Consider the following 24,000-nt stretch of genomic DNA (forward strand, 5'->3'; position numbering starts at 1 on the left):
GTGCTGACCGGCCGGCCGTGCATGACTAATTAGGGGAGGAGAAATGCCGGCTGAGGGAAGCTTGAGATGCCCGAGGAGGCTGGTGGCTTTGATGTGCACGCGCTCTTGGGCACTCAAAGAAATCGCCGAGTTGGTTTAACTCTGTTTAAGCTGCAATATAGCTCGCCAGCTATGCGCAAGCGCACAGCAGGCGAGCCCTAAAAAAGGCAACAGGGGAAAAAACAAAAAATAGTACCTCAATCACAGCAGTGGATGGACTCCAATCAAGATGACGCAATCTGTACTTGGTCCAAGCCACAGACAAAAGAGGAGGAAGTGGAGCTGGCAGGCAATGCCCAATTAGGCAGCAGCAAATATAAGTCAATCAATCAAGGGTTTATAAAGTGCGCTACTCACCCGTGAGGGTCTCAAGGCTCTTGGGGGGGGGGGGGGAATGGTGGGGAGGGGTGCAGCTCGAAGAGCTAGGTCTTGAGGTTCTTCCTGAAGGTGTGCAGAGTGTGGGAATGTCTGATGTTTACTGGGAGCTCGTTCCAGGTCTTTGCTACGACGTAGAAGGCTTTCCCGCCTGCTCTGGTTCAGCGGATGAGTGGGGTCTCTGCCAGGGTGAGGTCAGCAGATCGGAGGTCCCTTTTGGGTATGTGGAAGGAGACTCTTTCGTTGAGGTATTTGGGTCCGATGTTGTGAGGGGATTTATAGGTATGGGTGAGTAGCCTGAAGGTTCCTCTTCTCGATGGGGAGGCAGTGGAGGTCTCGTAAGTGTGGGGTCATGTGCTCTTGTTGTGGGGTTCCAAGGACGAGTCTGGCTGCAGTGTTCTGGATGGTTTGGAGCAGGGTTTTGTTGATTCCAGCGTAGAGGGAGTTATCGTAGTCCAGTCTGCTAGTTACGAGAGCGTGGGTGACAGCCTTTCTGCATTCGTGAGGGATCCACTTGAAGGTCTGGCGGAGGGAGTTGAAGCAGGTCGAGGTGAAGCCGTTGATCAGGCGGGTCATGGTGAGGGAGGAGTCTAGGATGATGCAGAGTTTCCAGGTGTGGTCAGTCAGGGTGGGTAGATTTCTTAGAGCAGGGGGCCACCAGGAGCTGTCCAACGCTGTGGGGGAGGAACAGAGGATGAAGACCTCGGTCTTCTCAGAGTTCAGTTTTAGGCAGCTGTCTCTCATCCAGGCTGCGACGTCTTTCATTCCTTCTTGAAAGCAGAGTCTAGTGTCATCGGGGTTCTTCATGAGAGAGAGAGAGGATGAGCTGGGGGTCGTCTGCGTAAGATACTATGCTAAGCCCATGCTGTTTGACAATGGTGGCGAGGGGGGTCATGTAGATGTTGAAGAGCGTGGGGCTGAGCAAGGATCCTTGGGGTACTCTGCAGTTGATCTCTGTGGGTTCGGAGAGGAAGGATCGCATCCAGTCGAGGGCGGTTCCCCATATGCCGGCATCGTGGAGTCTGGCGGCGAGAGTGCGGTGTCGAAGGCTGCGGAGAGGTCTAATAGAATGAGAGCCGCAGTGTGGCCCTGGTCGAGTAGCATGTAGATGTGATCGGGGGCGGCGAGGAGGGCGGTCTTGGTGCCACCGATGAAGCACATGAATGCTAAGCAATGGGTGAACTTGAAGCCCCTTTAAGTAAACAATCTCTCGCAAAGAAGAGCGTTGGCAGTGCATGCCCAGTCACAGGCATAAGATAAAAAGCGACAAATTTGGATGATAGGATTGAAAAACCTGAACTAGGTGACTAACAATAATGGCGCTACAGCTTGCATAAGCATGGCCTCTTTTAAGACTCATTAAAAGATTCTACCTGCCTTTAAAATTCAGTTACCATTGTCTAAACAGACACACATTTAACATATATAAAACCCAGCTATGATGAGAACAAAGAGACAGGACAGTAAGCAGAATCAATGGTGTTGCAGCAGAGGAATGGACAGACTAAGGGTGCACCAAACATGTTACATGTGGACCTATTAACAAAAATACATTTGGTAAGCTGGCTGGACTGAGAATACAAGGTGTGACCCTTTTATTAAAAAACAAGCAAATGATAAAATAGGAAATATACACACACAAAATATAAGGACACAAATCAGTACTGAATGATGATTTAAATACCACTCTTTTCCTGACTAACCATTGTAGATAGATAACATAAGGGGGGTGTGGTGATAGGGTCACAGCCGTGAACATGCTAGATTTCCTGTTTTTCATATTTTGCCACAAATGCTTTCCTTAAGTTGATGTAAGTATACTTAGTTAAATTGTCTCACTAAGAGCTTCAGATGTTTATTTATTTATGTTTTCAGCATGTAGAGCGCGACAGCTACCCAGATAGGGTTTCACGGCGCTAATGGAGACTGGAGCAACATACAGTGGATGGTGAATTTATTGATTAAACAACCAGGTCTCGACAGCCTTCCGGAAACGGCCGTGGCAGCGTTCCGCCCGAATGGCAGGAGGGAGGGAATTCCAGAGCCTAGGACCCACGAAAGCAAAGGACCTCCTGCCCATTCTAGCAAGTCTGACCTTGGGTACACAAAAAAGATCTTGGGTGGATGACCTCCATGCGCGAGTGGGGGAGTACATTGTCACCAGGGATTGTAAATATCTTGGGGCCGTGCCTGCTTTAAGTTTGTGCATTAATTTAAGGCTTTGAACTTCACACAGCTCTCTACTCGGAGCCAGTGAAGTTCCCTAAGGTGTCGTGTAATGAGTTTGTTCCTTTTGCAGCCGCGGAGTAGTCGCGCCGCGGCATTTTCGACCATTTGGAGGCGACGGGTACCCGCCTTGGTAACCCCCAAGTAGAGTACATTGCCGTAGTCCAACCGGGAGGTCACCAAGGCGTTGACCACAGACCTCTGGGTGTCGGATGGCATCATCCACAGTATCTTTCTCAACCAGCGCAATATGACAAAGCAGGTGGCCGCCACTTTCATCACTTGCGTCTGCATTGTTAAGCCCTGATCTATGGTAACTCCCAAGTTGCGGACGTGAGCTGATAAAGGTGAGATGGGGCCCATTTCCGCCGGCCAGTGTTTAGTGCACCACAGATCGGGCCTACTCCCAAGGATCTCTGTTTTTTCCCCGTTGAGCTTCAGCAAATTTTGGTTCATCCAGGTGGCTATTTCGCTGAGCCCCGCCTGAAGGAGGGAAGTGGGGGACTGATCTGTTTGAGAGAGGGAGGAGACAATCTGCGAATCGTCCGCATAAGTAAAAAGCGTGAGTCCAGCACGCTTCGCAATGAGAGCTAGCGGAGTTACATACAAGTTAAAAAGAAGAGGGCTGAGGATTGAACCCTGGGGGACTCCAAATGGGGAAGCATGGACATTAGATATCGAGGAGTGGGAGAAGACTTGGAAAGTCATGTCCGGCAAAAAGGATTCAATTCATTTCAGAGCTTTACCACCGAGGGCATGTAAAACAGGCGGCGTGCTCGTGGGACTCATGCTGATGTCAATGAAAGGGGACCTTCTATCTTCATTTTGCTCAGATATATCTTGATAGATTTCCTCGATCTTTGTAGTGAAATACTGGGCCAGCTCCTCACATTTGGAGCTGTCCAGGGGTGGAGGTCCGGCCACTGTGCCTGATCCTGCTAAGTCCTTAACTAGCCCAAAAAGCACTTTGGATTTGTTAGTAGCGTCGTTAATCGTTTTAGCGACGTAGGTACTTCTGGCCTGGCGGCACGCTTTGTGATAGTGTTTCAATTCCTTTTTGTAGGCCAGCTCTGCAGTAGGAGAATAATCCTTTCTCCATGCTCTTTCTAGTTTTTAACAATGTGATTTATCAGTGTTTAGTTGGTCGTTAAACCAAGGAGCTGGAGGTTTATAAATAATTGTTTTTTTGTGAGACGATGGCAGGCAACTGTTGATGGCTTCAGTGAGCCAGGAGTTAGTACTAGCAGCTACTACATCTACGCTGTCCCCATTAGTTTTTTCCTTGGGCAGGTGGGAATTGAGATGCTGCTTAAAGACGGCTGCATCAAGCTTTTTCCAATCTCTCGTTAAGGGAGTTGTAGAGAATTTGGGCTGGACCTGAAGATCCCTTAGGGAGAGATCAAACAAGATCATAGAATGATCTGACCAATGAATAGGAAGTGCTGGATGGCATTGTATGTTGGTCAAGTTGGAAAAGATAGGGTCCAACAGATGGCCCCCTTTATGTGTTGGGCCCTGATTACGTAGTACCACATTAAGAGCTTCCAAATCCGATAGTAGGTTAGTACTTACGCTACATGTGGGGTCTTCCAGGTGAATGGTAAGATCACCTAAGATCATAAAATTACTGGAGTGTAATAGTGCGGTGGCAACAAGTTCTGATAGTTGTGGGGCCCACGCATTAGCTGGTCCTGGGGGTGCGATAAATTAACAGGCCAGAGAGAGTAAATTTGGGATGGAGTGTAAGCTTGCAATAGGTTGCCTTGCAATCTTTAAGTTTTGCGGGTTCAAGCAGGCATTGGATATTGCTCTTGGTAATAATCGCAATGCCTCCTCCTTTTCCATTAACTCTATCTCGCCTGAGAATAGTGTAGTTTGCTGGTAAGGCTTCGGCAATGTCAGGCCCTGAGCTGTCATGCAGCCATGTTTCCGTAAGAAACAGTGCGTCAGGACAATGATGCATGAGGAGATCAAAGATCGCACGCCTATGCTTGGCTAAAGATCTGCAATTAAGGCTACAGAATTTGAACACCGTGTCTTGTATTGGCCTGATGCAAGGCGCACAGCTCCTACAGGGGAATGCGGCGTCCAGACCAAAAGGGCAAATTCTGCATGCTCTTGAGACGCTATCATACGGAAAAAAAACAGTGCAATCTGCCTTCATGGCTTTAGTTGAGATTTAGTTGGTTTATGGCAACTAAATCTCCAATGCTTACTCCAAGCAGTTTGAGAAGAGGAAGTGATCAAGGATATTCCAACAAGAGTGAGTGGATAGCGATAATGCAATTGTAATTTAAAGTGAAAACCCTTTCTGGGCTGCAAGAGAAACCGTGATTTATGTTTAAGGCATAATCTGAGCTTTATAGAGGAACAGGTCATTTGTGGTCTCCAAAACACAAAAGGAGGGCAACCAAGGTTATATTATCATAATTCCACAGGCTAAAACAATAAAACACACACAGTTTTATGAAGAGGTTGTGGTTTCTCCAGACAAGCAAATAAAGTCAAAGGGTGTCACCAAACTGTGGCTCAATAACTAGAAAAAATTCAAAACCTTTCAGTGACAGAAAACAAACCCAGAAAAACAAACATAAGTGAAAAGCCACCCTGGAGACACTTCATGCTTTAGGAACACCACCTCATCTCTCCAGACTAGCCTGTCAAGAACCCCCCACACATAAAAAGAGTTTCTATGGGGCACATTAGAGGGCTGCCACTGATAAACGAAGGTTAAGTGGATCAAATGGTCCAAAAATAAGACGTCAGAGCTTAGGAATACCATCCAAGGATAGATCTTTGTTTTGCAGTACTGCCCAATGTGTAGCCCGCGACCCTGGACCCTAAAATGTTGCTCATCAGATTGTCTAAACCTCGACTTTTTACCCCTATTGCACTGAGTGGGCATTTGTATATTTTATTTTTGGTAAGGGAGGCTGAGAAGGCTCTCCCAATTGCTTGTCCTTAGTGCTGCCATTTTCTTGACACTTGTTAACCAGGCCGGAGGCATTATGGCTGGATCCTATTTAATGGCAGATTCATTCTAGAAAAGAGACTCAAGTTTCCTGCTTAAGTCCCCACTGGAGTTAAAATAATAGGACATCAAGTGGTTGCGGATGATTTGATTAAATAGCGAACGGTAAAATAAAGACAGAATGCCTTTACTTTAACCCTCTGTCTACTGTCATTGGATCAGACCCTGTCCCTGACCTGACTGAACGTCACTGCTCTTAACATTCCATCTTGTGGCATTACATCAGACACCGTCCCTGTCCTGATTAGGCGGGGGCCCTCGTGGGTTGCTAGAAGATCAAACAGCAGGATCTATGGTCTGAGTGACACACCATCAACACCACAAAGAGATGAACCACGGTAAAGCCCATTAATCCAGAGAACAGAGAAGTCCAAAACAGACAGCTTGGTTCAGCGTGTGGTCAATTTTTTTCTTCTTCTCATTGACCATACGAAGAACTTGGCTGTCAGTTTTGTAACTAATAATGCCAAACCCTCTTAATTACTTAAGACTGAATGTCTGTACCAATTCCTACTTTTTGATTGATGCAAACATACTTACAGATATGGTTTGAGACACATTCTTGCTGGGCTTCTGCTTTGACTATTTGAAATGGGATGGACCATAAGAGAAATATTGGCCTGTTCGTCAGATAATTTTAAATAATTTGATTACTTTCTGCGATGTTGTGGATCTCAATTGGTGACCGGAACCATTATATTCTGAGCCCTTAAGAAGCCTTGTGTTGACGAAATTTATTAGTTGCGTGTTTTTCTGCTCATTTGTGAGGAAAGAAAACAAAAATGTTTTTAAAAAAGTACACAAGTTGAGGATTGATTTATGGCAATGACTTATTTCATACTTCAATTTGTCATACGACAGTGAACAGTTCCAAATTGATTAAATGTTTGACCAGTCACGTATAATATCCCAAAATGCCAAAGGTAATGCTGAGACGCTAACAATTCAGACATGTATGTCAAGGTTCGTTTGACAACAGCAGTAATAAAGGCAAACCTCCACCGGCAGAAGGAGGTGGCAGACATGATGTCTAGGAAGCCTTGGTAGGGACATCTTTAGTAAACATCTATGTTTACTATAACCTTATTGTGTGGATCTTTAGTAAACATCCCTTTTATTGTGCCACCTTTATGTGGACCTTTACTGTGTTCCAGGACTTTTGTAACATCTGGGAAATTGAACGGTTTATAGACTTATGCTTCCAAAACTAGATGAATTTCTCTTGAAGACCATTGTATTTTATTCCTTCTGACCTCCTTCCGGCACCCGCCTTTGCTTCTGTAACAGAGACAGCAGAATGTTGAGAAAAATGGCTGAGGGTACCTGTGCTGTGAACTGTGGCAATCTCAGAGGTAGTTTTTCACAAATGTAAGAGTAATTTGGGGAAATGTGGTTCATTATCAACTGACTCACATGAAAGCTATGTGTATTTGGAGGAATGTCAATAAAATGCAAACGTATGCAGAGTTCATGAAAAAAATTGAGGGGATTCAGGGGTTTGAAGCTCATATTCCCCCTGCAGATGCAGAATAGCAGCCGAAGCAAACATGCCACCAAATCTTCCAGTTATTTCCATGAACACACTCTCAACCATGTTGCCCTACCAAGGATCACTTCCTTTACATCACTAACTTCTCCAGCTACCTCTCCTAAGCATTACTCAACCTCTAGAAAATGTCCGCTTTATGATTCAATGGCTTGAAGCCCGAGAATCCTAATTTTCTATATTCATGCTGAAAGTCAGCAGACAGCCTCAGACGATGCAACCACCTTTAGATATCGCACTACAGAGCATGGAAGGGTCATCATGGGATGCACGAAGTAAGACTGACTGACTTGCGTTTGAGTGCTGCCAGCAGCATTCAACATAGCGTTTCAGGAGCTCAATGGCCAATCATATTACACATTATCATCAAAAGAGCAATTGCCACAAAAATGAAGGCAGGATAAATAAAGAGGTCCCTTAACTTTTATTGCTGAAATGTGTATAGCTAGCAAACCACAATAAAAGCGGTTTGGTCCCACAGTGCAAATACTTACGAAGTTTGACATACAAACCAAACAAGTCACAAGGCACGGAAAAAGGCATGCAAAACATGTACTGCCTTGTATTTAATAGAAGACCAGAGTTGCAAATTTGTATCCGGCATAAACATTGATCATAAAAAAACCAACATCCCACAGTTGCCCAATAGCTCTTTAATACTGAAAGTGTGGACACCTTTGCTACCCCCCATGCACTCCACATTTATAGTTCCGTTAACTCAAGTGAACTGACCATACACCACGGTGCAATTTCAACTGAACCTGTTAAAAAAAAAAAAAATCAGGGTGCTGTAAAGGCACAATCTGAATCCTACTGACAGGCAGAGTCTACTACCCATGACAGTCCATTCTAGAATACCGTGGTTAAGTCAGCCTTCTGTTAATAAGTTGGGCCCTCAGGAACAACATGAATCCTCAGAATCGCTTCATTTTGCCTAGTGGGGCCGCATACATGTCTGTCTAGACAGTGCACCAGAATTTCCAATCAGAGTAGGTCAAATACACCCCTGATTCTGCAGCATGGTCAGAACTCAAACATGGTATAATCAACACTCTACATAAATGTCGCTAGTGCACCCCATCATTAAGATTTGAAGCTAAATATTAAAGCACATTTCCCCAATTCAAAAGGGGCCTACCGATAATGGACGCCTAGTAACTCTGTATAATATAGTGAAAAAATCATTCCTCCAGCGACAGTCTGCATTAATGTGATAGTCTCCTGCCCTATGTGTACACATTGCCAATGATTTCACAATATGTCCGCAAATGTCTGTGGTGGATCATAATCTGCATGTCATTCACAGTCGTCATTGGGGTACACTAACAGTTGTGATTGTGCAGAGCATTTGTGATCATACTAATCTTGAGAAACTTCCTGGCATCCTTTGGGCCTGTAAATACATGCTTTTTTCCACTACAGTGGATTATGAACTTGACTGAGAACAATATGGCATAGTTTAACTGCTGGGCCTTATTTTGCACAGATATCCAGGCTCTTCTCGCCATTTGCACGAAAACTGTAGAGCGAGAAAAGAGTGATAAAGATTCACCTACATGTGTCTGTTGTTTTTCTTCTAATATAATGGCACATTACATCTCAGTCTCTGTAATTTAGTATGCCGGCAACACTTGTTGTGAGAATGCATTCTGCACTAAAAAATGAAAATAATAATACCACAGCAAACAGCAGCTTGCATTTTTCTCATGTTTACTATACATTTTTAGAGCGAAAGGCTCATACTTGCGATAAATGGTAAAATGTTGACGGGGGGAGGGGGGGGAAGGATTTCACAATTATGCCAGCTAAATTGAAATTTTGCCCTAGGCCTAATTGGAGTGAGACCTTGAGGCACCCGTTCCACAATGAGCATCACTGGCAGATGTGCCCCGTCAAACTGGTGATGGTGTAGCTTGTAAATGAAATGCATCAATCGCCATTGGGTTAGTGAAATCTGGAATTCCTGAAACAGTCAAGTCTTCCTTCTTTACAAAAGTTTTCCCTTGTACTTAGCGTCATCTTCTACTGCCAAGATGTGTCGCTCAGTCATGCCAATACAGTTTGTCTCAGTCATGCCAATACATTCTTACCTGTTGTCAGGGTTTCTATATTGCCATTTTTGGTTCAAAGACTCTACAGCATGCCCAACAGCACAGCTTTAAGATCCTTGTCATCTTCAGATGTTCCATGTTCCTCAGAAGTAACATCTTGCCACCCTGCATCCCTGTCAGTCGACCAAGCAGACCTCCTTAAACCAACGGACAGTTCTAGTTGTCGCTGGTCACCTTGTCTCATAACTTTTTCAACTGAATAATCTAGGCCTGTATCTCCAAACGTATCTGGCTCGGCTCATAATCAGATTCCAGGCATTCCGCTAACCCCACCCCCCTCCCCCGCTGAGTCAAGTTAATTATTCTGGTCCTCAGCAAAGGGATCAAAGGCCTTTCCACCAAAAAAATACTTACATGTGATTTGGCAAGGAAAACTGCATCATATAATTAGCGGTCACACAGCACCTGGTCTGGGGCAGCCCATGCTCACTGGAAAAAAAAGGTAGGGAGCCCAGACCTCTGGAGCCAACACAGGAGGAGCTTGCCTTTGAAGTTCTGGTGGGAACAGAATCAAGCATCTGTGTCAACTAGGGGCGGAGCTGAGGCCTTCAGATTAGCTCTTACCATGGAAAACAAAGTTGCCAAATTGGAGTGTGCCAAACTGCAGTGCAGGAGGGTTGAACTAATGTGGCATCCTAGATTTGTCATGGATGCCTGGCATCTAGAACTTTCCACACCTACTGTAGGAAGGTGGATACCCGACTATGGTTACCCCAGATTTTTTGCCTAGTGTTTAGCTGGTTTTCTAGTTAGTTGGCCTGGGATCCTGCTAATCAGGGCCCCAGGCTATCTGCTCTCACTGTAAAATGGACTCCATGTACCTTCGGTACATCTCCAATTGGATACTGGGTCACCTTATGAGCCCCTGTACAGTGTACTATAGGTACCCAGGGCGTAGGTGCATCCAAGGCCTTTCAGGGGCTGCAGCATGTATTATGCCACCCCTGGCTTGCCACTCCCATTGACACAACTGGTTGATCACTCAGTTGGGGCAAGGTCGTGTAATCACCCCTTGCTTAGATATAGTATTCATTTATCTAACCTATCTAGACACATATACACCTATAAGTCACTCCTATGGCAGGCCTTAACAATCCTAGAGGCAGAGTGCTTGGTTTTATGTGAAATGGTGCTCTAGCATGAGCTGAGCCTGTCTGCAGCTTTCGGAACCATGGGCCATATGTATGAAGCGTTTTTCTTGTCGCAAACGCTGCGAATCGGAAATTTGCAGCGTTTGCCACAAGAAAAACGTGAAATGCGATGTATGAAATTATCGCATCGCAAATGTTAAGGAATCGCAACATTTGCGATTCCTTAACATTGCACAAGCATTTAGGAAATCGCAAAATGCGATTTCCTAAATGATATGTATGAAATATTTAAAAATTGCGATTTTGGAATAAGATGTCGCAAATTACCACCAACTTGTAGTTGGTGGTAACTTGCGAATTCTTTTCAAAAGGCATTTTTTTTTTTTAAAGTTGCCATGCGACGCTCATACATGCCCTTTGGGCATGTATGTGCGCCATATGCGCACACATGTCATTTTCAGGGGTGCAGCAGGGGGTTCTTGAGACACCCCTGCACCCTGGAAAATTCGCAAAATTTGCGATTAGCAAATTGCTAATCGCAATTTTGCCTTTCATTTCTATGGGCCAAGAGGCCCTTAGAAATGAATGGGATGTATTCCTTATTTGCGAATTCGCAACTTGCGAATTCGCAAATAAGGAATTATTGGAAATCGCTAAAAAATAGCGATTATTTACATACATACCGTTTTGCGATTTCCAAATAGCGATTCCTTAAAATTCGCTATTTGGAATTCGCAAAACGATAGAATGATACATATGGCCCCATGTCCTTATAGCTGTTCTAGGATATTGCCATACCATATACTCTTAAGTGCATTATGAACCTCGAGGTTAAATGCCAACTCTGGTTTGGCTTTATCAAAACATGTAGAGTAAGGTGTCATATGTTTTGGAATACTACCCCCTCGCCAGTTCTGGCGACTGGGGTAGCATTCCACCCTTCTAGAGGGAGAAGACATGTTGTTCCTACTAATCCCGGTTAAAGTTAACCAGAGCTTCAGCATCACAAAATGGATGCTGCTGCTACAGACACAAGTCTGACCTCCTGCTGCTGGAAGTCCTTCAAGCAAGGGAGGCTTGGACAATAGGTTTCCTGCCTTGGGAGGTGCTAGCACCACCCCAGACAGGCTTTTGTGTATTGGGGCAGGGAGGGCTGAAAGAAATGAGACACTGCCTGGGGCACACAAGGTGTCCCATGCATAGTCCAGTTCAAACCGGTGCTGGGGAACTCCAGCCCCAGCTCTGGTGTGAAACTGGACAAAGGGAAAGGGGTGTAACCACCCCCTTCCCTGGACCTAGCAGGTAATCCAGCCCCTAGATGTGGTATATAGGTAGGAGCTGAGTTCCTCCAAGACTTTAGATTAATCCTGACTGAAACAAAACTCTGGACCTTCGACATTCTACCTGAAGATCGAAGACTGAAAATCTCCCTTGTGGTCAAAGAGTGACCACCCTGTGCAAACGGGCAACATCCAGCGATCAACGGCTTGCTTTGTCGACGCTCCCGCCGGGGCCTGAGCACAGAGCCGGACAAGAACGGGTCTTCCAGACTTCCAACAGCCCGATCCAAAGTCCCAGCAGAGCTGAGACCCGTGGAGGCGACGAGAGACGTGGGACCGGCCATCTTGAAAAGTCTGCGACTTGCTAATTGTGCAGCACCAGAGGCACCCTCGAAGCGGATCATTGGGGATTGAGAAGCCCCAGCCCCGAGCATCATCTGCACCGAGGATCAGCCCTGCACACTCCACGAGTTCTACATTGGGCCCTTCTGCATTTTCCTGCTCGACGCGTCTGCCCTGTCACTTGCCCGTTGGCTAGTGGCCATCTTGGCGACGAACCTTTGAATTAACACCGCTGGTCTGGTTGCTCCAGACTGGCCCTTGCTTCCCTCAAAAGAAGCAGAGCCTCAGACCTTGCTGGTCTGAGTAAGAAGCCAACTTAGTTTCCTGCATGGGTTGCCTTTGCCAAGGCTTGTTGACTCCAATCTGGAAGCCGACACCGCCAGCAGCAAGACCCTTCGTGGGACAGTCCGTGCCTGACTCCTGGTCAACGCCTCCTGGTCCACGTGGCTGCAGAGACAAGCTTCATGACAGCACCCGATTGCGTTGAGACATCGCCTGGTTCCTTCCTGGTCACTGGCTAGTGACCCAGACTCTGTCCCCTCTGCTTTCAGGTCCTCTTCATCCTCTATCGGCCCTTGGATCCAACCGGACACTTCTCTCCTGGTCGCCTGCAGCATCTTTCTTCAAGGCTCCATAGGATTCAGCGAGAAACCCGACACTTTGACACCTACGCACCCGCTTCCTGTGGGTGAGGTAACGAGAGTACTCCAGTGGTCCTGTGGGTATTGACTATCCAACTGTCTAGGTTTCAAGTAACTGTCTCATCGAGTCCAGTCAGAAGTGACCTTAAAGAACTAGTTTCCATCTTTTACGTTCCCATTCATTATCTATGGTAACTCGCGTGTGTATTTAGACACTGCACACGCATCCCGTGGGCCTCCTGCTTCCTAACTATTGGTAGTTCAGCTTAGCCCCAGCGATTCCCTAGGCCCATTCACTTTCCGTGTAGTGGTCTTTATACCACTATTTTAGTATATGGTTTAGTGTGCCCCTAGGGCCCTACTGTATTTTGTGCAACTTATTGTAATTGAATTAAGTATCTTGTATTGCGCTTGTTCATCTGACCTCATAAAGAGTTCAGAGGGATCGTCTAGAAATAAATAACATTTTATATATATCCTGTGTGGTGTCCTTTCATTTGGTATTAAAGGGGTTACATATGGTAAAACAGCTGGCTTCACATGCCCTCTTGAGTTTAGCCTAAGACTGCTTTGTCCATGCTACCCCTAGGATAGCTGGTCTATAAGGTGGACTTTACAACCATCACCATAAGGGTTGTTAACTGGTGCAAGGTGCTCACTAGAATAGTGAACATCATATACCAGGCCAACTTCTCACACCCACTTAATGCCCTACACAAGAGGGAAATAGTTGAGAAGATCGGAAACCTGGTAGAGACAACAGCAAAAAGATTCCTAACTGGAAGAAGAATGCACCCAGTGCCCTGCAAGGATGGACTCGAACTCCAGCTGAGTCCCAAGACTAGGACACGTTTCTCCAGGGCAAGTGGGACAGGCCCCTAAAACACCCATAGGACAGGTTCCTGGAAAAGACCTGAGCTCCACTGCCACTGGGTGCCCTTACAGAGCAGGCTCTGTAACCTGGGGAGTGCAGCAAGAAGGATGATCTGCTGGTTGGTTGCAGAGGGTCTGAGCAAGGTGCCTGTCCCAGCAGGAGAGAAGCACCAGGGGCCAGGCAGAAGACCGGTGCAGCACAGTCCAGGAGCGCTGAAGAAAACACATTTGGTAGTCAAGCTTGACCATCAGGAGCAAAATGAGACCAAGATGGTGGAAAATGCTCCTACAGGGCCAGAGATACAACTTTTTGAAGATTTTCTTTTTGAGAAGGAAAATCAAAGGGAAAAGTGTGCATTGTGCACTGCCATATTTCAGCAGGGTGCATTCTCATACAAGTAAGGTTCTAATTCCTTACTCAAATAACATTAAACTGGTAACAAGGAGCAGTCTGACATGGCACACTTCCATGGACCTTTTGCTACCACAAAATTGTTATATGAACTACAGCCTGTATACTTGCTCTCTGAATGTGCAGTTAAGTCATTTCCACCATTACCGATGTAAAGTTTGCATTATATGGTCTGTAGAATGTAGAGAAAGACCAACCCACATGCTTTTAAAGTCAATATGCTTTATTTGCAACAATGATGTTACACAATGAAGTAATGGTTCCCATTATGAATGCAAGCTATAGATTATTACTGTGCCTACTGATTGTAATTGACACTGTGTACAGAGTGTTACATTGCTAAAGGATAACGTGGTCATTTTTATTAATGAAATGAAAATCCCGTGGGCCTCCCTCGTTTAAAATGACATCCCTTTATGTATCTGGTATAGGAAGGGGATATTGTGACCATGGGGACCAGGACCCACTAGCATGTAGTGCCATAAGGGTGCATGGGGGCGGGGGGGTGTATGTGTGTGTGTGTAATGTGCTATTTATTTTTAATAGCAATGAATATACAATGTTTTACTGAGTTTTTCCATGGCCGAAAATTGCGATTTCCAGCCTACACCAACCACCTCCCCTAAGAAGGCCATGAACTGCTCTGCTTCGCTACCCCGAGAGAGTGAAATGCTACAATGGGGTACAATGTAAGACCATTACAGATTTATTACTTGCATCCTTCACAATTAGTAACCTGGCTTCTTACAAGTACCAAGTGGGCATGGAGGTCCGTTGTCCTTGTGTAGGGATATGTAACAGTTTCATATGTATTATCTTTAAGAAATTGGTATACGTTTGCAACACAGTGTGACCAATGATATAACAATGTTTCCATGAATAGATGCTGCCAAGGTGTGACCTGGGTACACCATAGCTAGGCCTCATATTTGAATCACCTCTGCAATACCCTCTTTGGAGACCTACTGTAAAATATCTTAGGAAGCCCAACAGGTTCACAAAGCTCCCCACCATTGTGATCCACCATCCACCTGCTTACGTTCAGGGCCAAATCTCTCCCACAGTTTAACTCCAGATTTGGTATCAATGGGGCTGTGTCTTCTGTGGCAATACCTCTGGTGCACTAAGGGCCAAGCACCACCATGTCTAAGTTGGACAAATGTGCTTCACACGCTTCTCGGCTCCAGCAGCCAAGACAGCTCATGCCTCATATGGCAACAGGCTCTGGTACACTATATTCTTCATGCAGTCTCCTTCTTTACAAGCATTTGCAATGCAATAGGTCTCGCATTTACACGAGTTTAAGCTATTTCCAATGTCAATAGATCAAACTCGCATAAATTTGAGACCTATTGCATTGCAAATGCTTGTTTTGCATGTCATGTCCTAAATGTGTTCAGCGTGTCCACAACCCCTGGATTCACCCTCTCCAGGGTTTTTGCATCTGTCATGTTTTATGATCTTTTATGTTGCATAGTTTTTGTACATCACAGCCCACGCTTGTGCCATAGCTTCTTTGCACTGTTGGTTGTTTCAGACAGGGGCATAGCTACAAATAGTGCAGCAGATAAAGTGGCACTGGGGCTCACTGAACTGCGAACATTGTTGTATTTACCCCGGCAGCAGTCATTGGGGTTCTTTTCATTGCTTGCACCAGGGTTCATGGCAAACTTGCTGGGCTACTGGTTTCGGGAGGCTGTTATCTGCTGGCCATGGTTTATCACACGAGAGAAGGAGCTCCTCATAGAACACAAAAAAGAGCTATGGGACAGTCCTTCAGCCACTGCTTTGTTGGAGTGTCACTTAATTCAGTTCAGCCCTCACAACAGCACAGGAATGGGAGACTGGGTCGGCACCTCCACTTACTGGTTTGTAGGCCTTGTAAGTCACAATTTGTCAGCTCACAGGGATAGCCATTCGGTGTTTGGCTTGCCAAGCAGCGTCGGTGACGGCATTGTGCCTGCATACAGTCTAGTTCTACATCTGGAAGGACAGCCACTGACAGGCAAAGGGGTTTAAGTCAATCTGTGAATTTCTGCTGTGTCCCGCCCTCCTTGTCACTTCACTGTTGCTCACGTCATCCCGGCTCCTGCTGTACCCCGCTTCTCCTGTTTTTTCTATGGTGGTAAAAAGCAGACCCGGCTTTTGCTCTGCTCTCGTTGGCGCTGCTTGTTTCTTTTCAATTACTATTTCCCAATAGCTCCTTTGACCTGCATGCAGGCAGCTCTTCTGGTATTCAGCAGTCCTAGAATCAGCTCTGCCCTTCTGTCTTTCAGAGCTCTACTCCGTACTACACTGCGGATTCATTATTACCAGTTTCCGACATCACAACCACTGCCAACCAGCACCCCAACAATGATGTCCTTGTGCAGCTGTGTCTGTAAGAATGTGTGTGTGCGCGCATAAGAAATACGGTGATGTGAGCTTGTGCGTCAGAGACATTGAATGCTATCCGTAGTAAAAACAAGCATTAGCAAAGCCTACCATCTTGGTTTGCGAATGCCTGTTTACTTGTATTGGTTTTGCCAATGCTTGTACATTTTTGGTGCGAGCACTGGCAGCATTTTTTTTTTTTTAAAGGATCTGAGGAGGCCTAGACAGCGAAGGGGGAAAGATGACACATGGAAGCCCCATACTGGCCTGCAAAGCCACTGGAAGGGGAAGAAGACGAAGGTTACATTTGCTGTATAACCTTCCTCAAAATGCCAGATGATGTGATTGGGGTAGGGGGCGGGAAAAGGGGGTCCGGTGTCGTATAGCAAAGAGTACAGTCGGAGCGCTACAGTGCCGAAAAGACACTGATGGAGGAAGCTGAAATCTGGCTTTATGGAATGACTGGAGGGAGGTCACTCAGCTGAATTCCTGTAACATTGACAGACTGGGCTCTGCCCGGCGGGAAACAAGTTGAATATTAACATGTTGTCCGTCATCCGCCTGAGCATGGCGCCCCTGTGTGGCAACGGACAATATTGCAAGGTGTTTGTGAGGCTCGCGGGACAGAAAAGGCCCAGGATAATGTCTGTGTTAACAAGGGTGGAGGGAGCAAAAGATCGCCATGCACGGGTTGTGTTAAAAAGACCTGCACGCGTGCACATCACCTGTCCAGGTGCTTGCACATCTCCTGTCGCCCTTCGCAAGAAAAATCTACGACAATAGATCTCCCTGAAGCCAGCAGCGCATGCGCTGCATCGCTAGGCGAGACCTAAAGAGTTATCATAATGCCCTCACTGCCTCCTCGCTGATCAATCAGGTCTTTTTCACATCAGCCAGCCGAGCCCCAAGGAACATTTGCAGCCTCAGTAAGTCACATACAGGATTAGTCGGATAATTATGCTAGGAGCATCATCAGCCTAATACTTTACAGAACCGTTAATGCAAATCGGATGCAAGTAATAACACTTTATATAGTAATTTGGACAAATACAATTCAGGCATCACAGAGCCTCCTATGGTTGCTGACATCGTGTTTACAGACTTTCTGGTGATCCTGTCTATGCCCCATTTCACATGCATCATTATGCAGGTAGAGGCAGTCACTCTCCAAAAGACTGCTTTTTAAGCCTGGCCTACCTAGAGCTAGCACCAGCCTCATGAAACAAATAGCCCTCTTCATCCAAAGGCCTATTCTGTAGCCACTAACGTTTTGTGTCCAACCACCATAATATACAATACTCTGCAACGGCTCAGTCCATTAAAGCCACTGAATCTAATGCACTGTGAAAGGCTGTAATTTTCCTGATCTTAAGCACACATACGTAAAAAAAAGTGCACTTCTGTGCCTGAGATAGTGGTCCAATGTTAATTTCCATTTTTTTTCCTTAGTCACCCTTGTGCGGCCTAAGTATGTCCTCAAGTTACAGTAGTTCAAATCCAATTATTACCTCATCTTTCTACTAATAAGCATCACTTTGCTGTGAAGAGAATTTTAATCATTAAGGTTTTCCATGCCTATACTAACTGCACCTGTGATTTTTATTTTAAACGTTTTAATGCAGGCACAGACAGCAATCGCGCCTGTTTACCAAGGTCAGACCCATTGGTTAGTCACTGTCTGATTCTAATACATTTCTTTTAAAGGATCCAATCTTAAGAGACCACTAATTTATTTAATCTTGTTCTGCATTTAGATTTCTAATATTTTCCTGATTTAACTGAACAGTGCCTAAATGTATAGAAAAGTTAGTTTAACAGAGCAAAATAAAACCACAGAATATCACCGTTTCAGCTTAGCTACTGCTCAATAGTTTAACCTAACAATTCCCACGACATTTACAAGAGTTTCTGAATTGATTCTTACTTGAGAAAAGGAAAGAAACCAAAGTTACCGAAAGCGGTTGTGTCTCGGATTATTTTCAAGCAGTATCCTTAAAACAGTTGGCTAATAAAGGGCAATAACACTGTACGCAATAGTGGAGGCAGGTGCAGTACCAATAAACTAGTGGAATCTGACCCAGCTTTACAATACAAATGGATGTTCAACACTATTGTTTTAACATGGGACGTCAGAGTCGTCAAACAGCAGAACGTAAATAGACCGACCTACTACTGAGAGATGAAAGTCTCCCTTCGAAGCAAACATTACAGCTGTAATTCATCAAAAAAAAACTTGTCAGGAGGTATGTTACGGTACAAATAAGAGCCACCACACACATATTAATCCGAAAAAAGGTAGAACAGTTAAGCGCCATTGGAAAACAAATTAATGCAATGGAATAAGTTCCATTTCATTTTCTTTTCTGCTTCAACTGGATAGGTCTTCCACATCTATGAACATTTTTACTTGTGGCATATAACTTAATTACTTAAATAAAAAATACCAACTATGAAAGCAAACTCATTCTCTCCCGATGCTCACAAGGACGAGATGCTTCAGTAATTCACTCAAAAGGTAAAATGTTTAATCCTCTTTACCACGGCATAAAACAAATAGGTTTCCTTTAAATGACTAATGCTATAAATTCAGTGCAGATCACAAAATTAATAAAAGTGTACACTTAAAAAAATGCAGTATAATAATTATCAAATGATACTTTTTATAGCGACTAGGATACTTTTTTATAGCGACTAGAACACCGACTACAAGCTTTACAATTCTGATAAAGTTCAATTAAATTGTAAATACAAACTTTGAATAAGATTAGAGTGCCAATTTAATATATGTTTTATAAAGAAAGTAAAAAAACATTTCTTAGGGAAATTTTACAGAAACCATCTTCACAAGATAAAATAAGCAACTTCCTTTTAGGATAAATGTTCAATTAGTTAAAATTACTACAGTAAAAAGAGGAAAAACATTAAGAAACAGTTCCGCCTCATACCCCCTGCCCTCCAATGTCCTTGTCATCGGCCTTTAGCCCATGGCACATGTGTGCGAATTCTCGGGGTTGCTTGTAATTCCGTATTCGATCAAAACAAATAAATACTGGGACTTTAAAATCCAATTTGGGTGGATGACCTTTGGGTAAGGAGGGTGGACCCCCTTGGTACCTGGCGGGCCCCCCCTGCACCCTTCGACGCGCTGTATAATGTGGCGTGCCTCTAGCTAGAAATGGACATTAGTCCATCACGGGAGTGACATTACCTTCTGGCATTTCATTTATAGCGATCCTGATTAGATGCATAAAATTCCCAAGTCTTGCTAGGTTGATTGTCGTTGATTATGTGAAGCATAAGGCTGAGGCCTCTCTACAGGACCATACCCCCTTTGAAATTATATTCGAGGGACGAAGGCACTGACGTTCGTTTTTCAGCTTAGGGCAGCAGCAAAGGCGGTGCAGCCAGGATTCCTTGTGAAAGGAGAATAGCCTGCACTCAATGTTTTCAACCTTTCGTGCCCATACCGAGTTAAAATCCTTGATGCGTACCGTTACAAGTCTCATACAAAATTTTCCTGCCGACTTGTGATGTCAACGCCTCACTTAAATAGGATTGGGCTGTGCCGAGTATGTATGATTTGTACAAAGGATCTAAAAATCGAGCTAGAGCGAAGAACCTTGATTAGCATACAATGTTTCCAGATCATGCTTGTTCACTGCTTTCTTCCAGGTTGAGAGAGGAATTTCAGGTAGTGGTCAGCTAGCTGCCTCAATCCTCAGGGTGGTTATGGCCTGGCCAAGACTGGTATGTCAGGCTGAACCTACCTCCTAGAAAACGGACCTCAGCGGATATCTGAGTGATACTGCTGGACCCCTCAAGGTCCCGAGGTAAAGCTTTTATCAAATCCTCCTGGCATATTAAGTCCGGCCTCCCAAGGCCAAGCTCCTGTCTCAGCCTTGATTTCCTGGTTGACCACGGAATGAGAAGTACTAGTTTGTATGCTTTGACTTGGGTTGTATTTAAAGACTTTTCCAGCGTTCCAGGAAAAGCCAGTAGCTGATGGGAGGAAGCAATTTTGCCTTTAAAGCGGTCATAATCAGCTTGGCCGACGGAGTTAGCAGATGATTGCTCAGTTGTCTTAACAGATGAATTACATTGTTGGGCGAGTTCAGATGTTTTCCATGGATGTTTGAATTCGCCATTTCTGAGAGCCCTATCTTAAGGTAATTATAGGCTCTTACTGTGCCAATTTGTAGATCACCCAAAAGCCATTAGGCTTACCTTTTGAGTTGATGTTTCCCGATCATCACTACCATGCCTTCCCCTTATTAACAGTCAGAAAAATTGGCCTTGTTGAAGCGACCCAGCGCATGCAGGACTCTCTGGAGGCACATTCTAGTGTGATCCATTACTGTGTTGTCTGTGTATTGTAGTACTAGCAACATCGAACTGCCCAGCCTTTGGGATATTAGGCTGGCACCTTGCAGAGCGGCCACCCCCAATCTGCGGTGTAAAAGTTAAACAGGAGAGGTGCCAGCACACCGCCCTGTTTGAGTCCGTTATTTGTAATGATCCTATTATGATGTCCTAAGTGAGAGTTAATTGTGGTCTCACTTTGAGGTGGAGCTTTTTTTTTTTTTTTTTAAATATCACAGATCTGAGTGGCTTGCTTCATTTGGTTTCCACTCTATGATATGACTTACAGTTGTATATGAATAAAATGTATAATAGTCCCCATTTAAGGTTATTCACACTAGTTATCCAGAAAAAGAAAAAATCTATTGGAACAGTATTATAGGTGGTCACCATCTTATATCCATCAAAAACAATTTCATATGTCCATAATGTTGCTGGTCCACAATAAATGCCCAAAAGTTGCTTTCAACAAAACAACAACAACATTCTTAACCCCTTGCGTGCGGGGCATATTTTCCGCCTGTGCTGACTCCGCCTTGCGCGGGCGGAGTCATGACGGAATGGTTCCGTCATCAGCACAGCTCAACCGATGCTGATGACGGAACAGTTCTGTCATCAGCACGCAAGAGGTTAAGGAATGCCAACTACAACCCCATCAAAAAAGTTTTCAAATGTCCTTAATACTGTTGGTCTCAAGAGCCAGTTATATGAACCTAACGGCCTGCAATTAATGCTCATGGTACAGAGCTCAACCAGTCATTCACTCAAGAAGTAATTTTTTTTTTATCCTTGCATTCCATGCTATATAACAAACCATGGTTTCCATTGAAAAACAATTGGCGGAAAAGTGAACACTTAAAAAAATATGAATAAACTTTATCAATGCGTACAGGTCAAGAGTTGAAAATTAAGAATATGTATGCACTGGTTAAAACGTCAGGGTAAAAAATACGTTTAGGAAATATCAAAGATCTTGTCCACAAAAGGCAGACAGTTTCTCAGATAACATAATACAAGTCTGATGTAAAAACAAGACACCATACAAAAGAAAAAAAAGTGCACACCATTTTCTAGAATGATCCTTAAACATACAGAACTTATGTTTGGGCTAGACTGTGGCATTAAAGTAAACAATAATTTGAAAGGGTTAAACCACTGGGGGAAAAAAATACATTGGGTTCCATGCAGAGGGGAGCTATAATGCATGTTTTGCAACTAAAGTGAGGCTGCGATAATTGTTGGGAGACATTGTGCATACTTGTAAGTAACAACTGGAGAGCACTCGCCACAATAAACAGCTTGAATTGGAGGAAATGAGTGAATATCTTTTTTGTTTTAAGGAGTGACAGAGAAGATGAACTGAAAGGAAAAAAGGTAAACGTGACAGGTAGGGGGTAGACCAGTGGGTTTAAATGAGCAGTTGTAGTGGGGCAGATGATTATGGTAAGTGACACTTGTCCATTGCGCTTATTGTGGTTCAAAGTGTGAAAGGGAAATACTGCACCCAATCCCACAGGCGTTCGAGGGGCGGATAGGTTTGACCATGACATTTCGCATTGTTTACTACCCAAAGGTGCACAAGGCTCATGTATTGCCAGGAGTCTTGTTAAAAAAAATGTTTAAGTATAAAAGTGATGAAGTATAAAAGACTACGGGTGAGGTGTCAGATGTGGCTGCACTTCACTGTCATCTAATTTGCTATATCTTTACACTCCAAGCATTATAATACCCAAGGCAGAACATTTACTTTTTATTTGTTCAAAAACTGCAATGTTTAAATGCAATAAACAGGAGAAACCAGTTTGAAAATGTAATTTTGGCTCATTTAAAAGTTATAGGCCCATTGGAAATGTATATTACACATGCAAATTTGTATAATTTCGAGTTACACTTTTTATGTGTAATTCTCCAAATTGTGCAATAACTCCATGTTGTGCAACTGTGCCTATGTTCATAGCAAAAATTATAGGCTGGGGTGCTGAAACAACTGAAAAAATATTGAGATAATTGTGCTTTTTGAGCCATTTTTAAGCATGAAATGCGTCCTTGTGTTGAAACATTTTGGGTTCAACTGTAATACTATATTACAGATTCCCATTTTACGAAATTTAAATAAAATGTATCACACTTATGCAGAACAAATGCACATGTTGTGCAGTGTCCAAGCAGTCAAAGAGGCCCCTTCAGAGCACTAATAAAATAAGAATTTGCAATGCAATCGATCTTGCCTTTGGGACCTTTTATGTATTTAGCTATGCAGCACATTAGCCTGGGTGCCGAAACATCTATTCATTAACATTAAGGGAAAGTAAGGCACCACACTGTGTGACACACCAGGTATGGCAACACATGGAGAAAAATATTGCCTTTCAGCTGGAAATGGTATAATCCAAAGCTCTGTTTTTAATATAAATTCAGGGCCTTCGGTGGTCATATCATTGAATACACAGGATTCGAAAAAAATATTATGGTCTACAGGTGCTTGTGGAAGACAATTTCTATGGACTGTAATCTAGAGAAGCTAAAGTGATTCTGATATTTTAAAGACCTCTGCTGGTCGTTTTCTATCTAGAAAGTTAAATAGAGGCAGTTGCCAGAAAAATAAAGAAAAGAAAGACCCACAGCAGAAAGCAATTCAGGTATTTTACTTCTACTGGTCGTTTTCCATCAAGACAGTTAAATTGAGGCAGTTGAAGCAGAAAGCAAATCTGGTATGTTATGGACCTCTACTGGTCGTTTTCTATCAAGACAGTTAAATAAAAAGGCAGTTGAACAGAAAAAAAGTCCCTACGCGGAAGCAAACAAGTCCTAGGGCTGATCTCCAGAGCCCACTAAGTACATACACATATAATTATATACTAAAGTATATACAAGAGGTCTCAAATGCTCGACCTAAACAAAGCATACATCTCTTAGCCCCCTGCATGTAGGTTATATATGATAATACGCACTGTAAAGCAATTATCTGCATGCACATATAATACACATTGCTGATTTCTTAACCACATCTATGACTGTAAAAAGAGGGCGTGATATGTTTGTGACAGTCCTTATGATGTGACCACTGTACATTGCCTACACTATTTATTCCCCTCCACTTTTTATGCTGAGACCTGGTCCCTGCTTTCCGGTTCAATTGATGGCAAACTTGAGTGTACAGGTTTTGACACTACAGAAAATTAATTTTAGAAAGTTGGTTACTGGTTTTGAGCTACGGTGAGCTTTTTCAATCCGGGGTCTTTTCCCCTGGCCACCTTAATGCCAAGGAAAGTTTTAAATATTAATATTACTCACAAACCAG

General features: G+C 44.0%; 1 protein-coding gene across 1 annotated transcript in view; it reads right to left on the bottom strand.

Moving 5' to 3' along the window:
• Positions 1–24,000, bottom strand: part of PDE7A (phosphodiesterase 7A) — a 1,213,253-nt gene that overhangs the window by 1,187,877 nt on the left and 1,376 nt on the right. The gene's annotated exons all lie outside the window — the stretch shown is intronic.

Source organism: Lissotriton vulgaris, chromosome 4_1, assembly GCF_964263255.1.
Source record: "Lissotriton vulgaris chromosome 4_1, aLisVul1.2, whole genome shotgun sequence".
In the NCBI taxonomy this organism is placed as follows: domain Eukaryota; kingdom Metazoa; phylum Chordata; class Amphibia; order Caudata; family Salamandridae; genus Lissotriton; species Lissotriton vulgaris.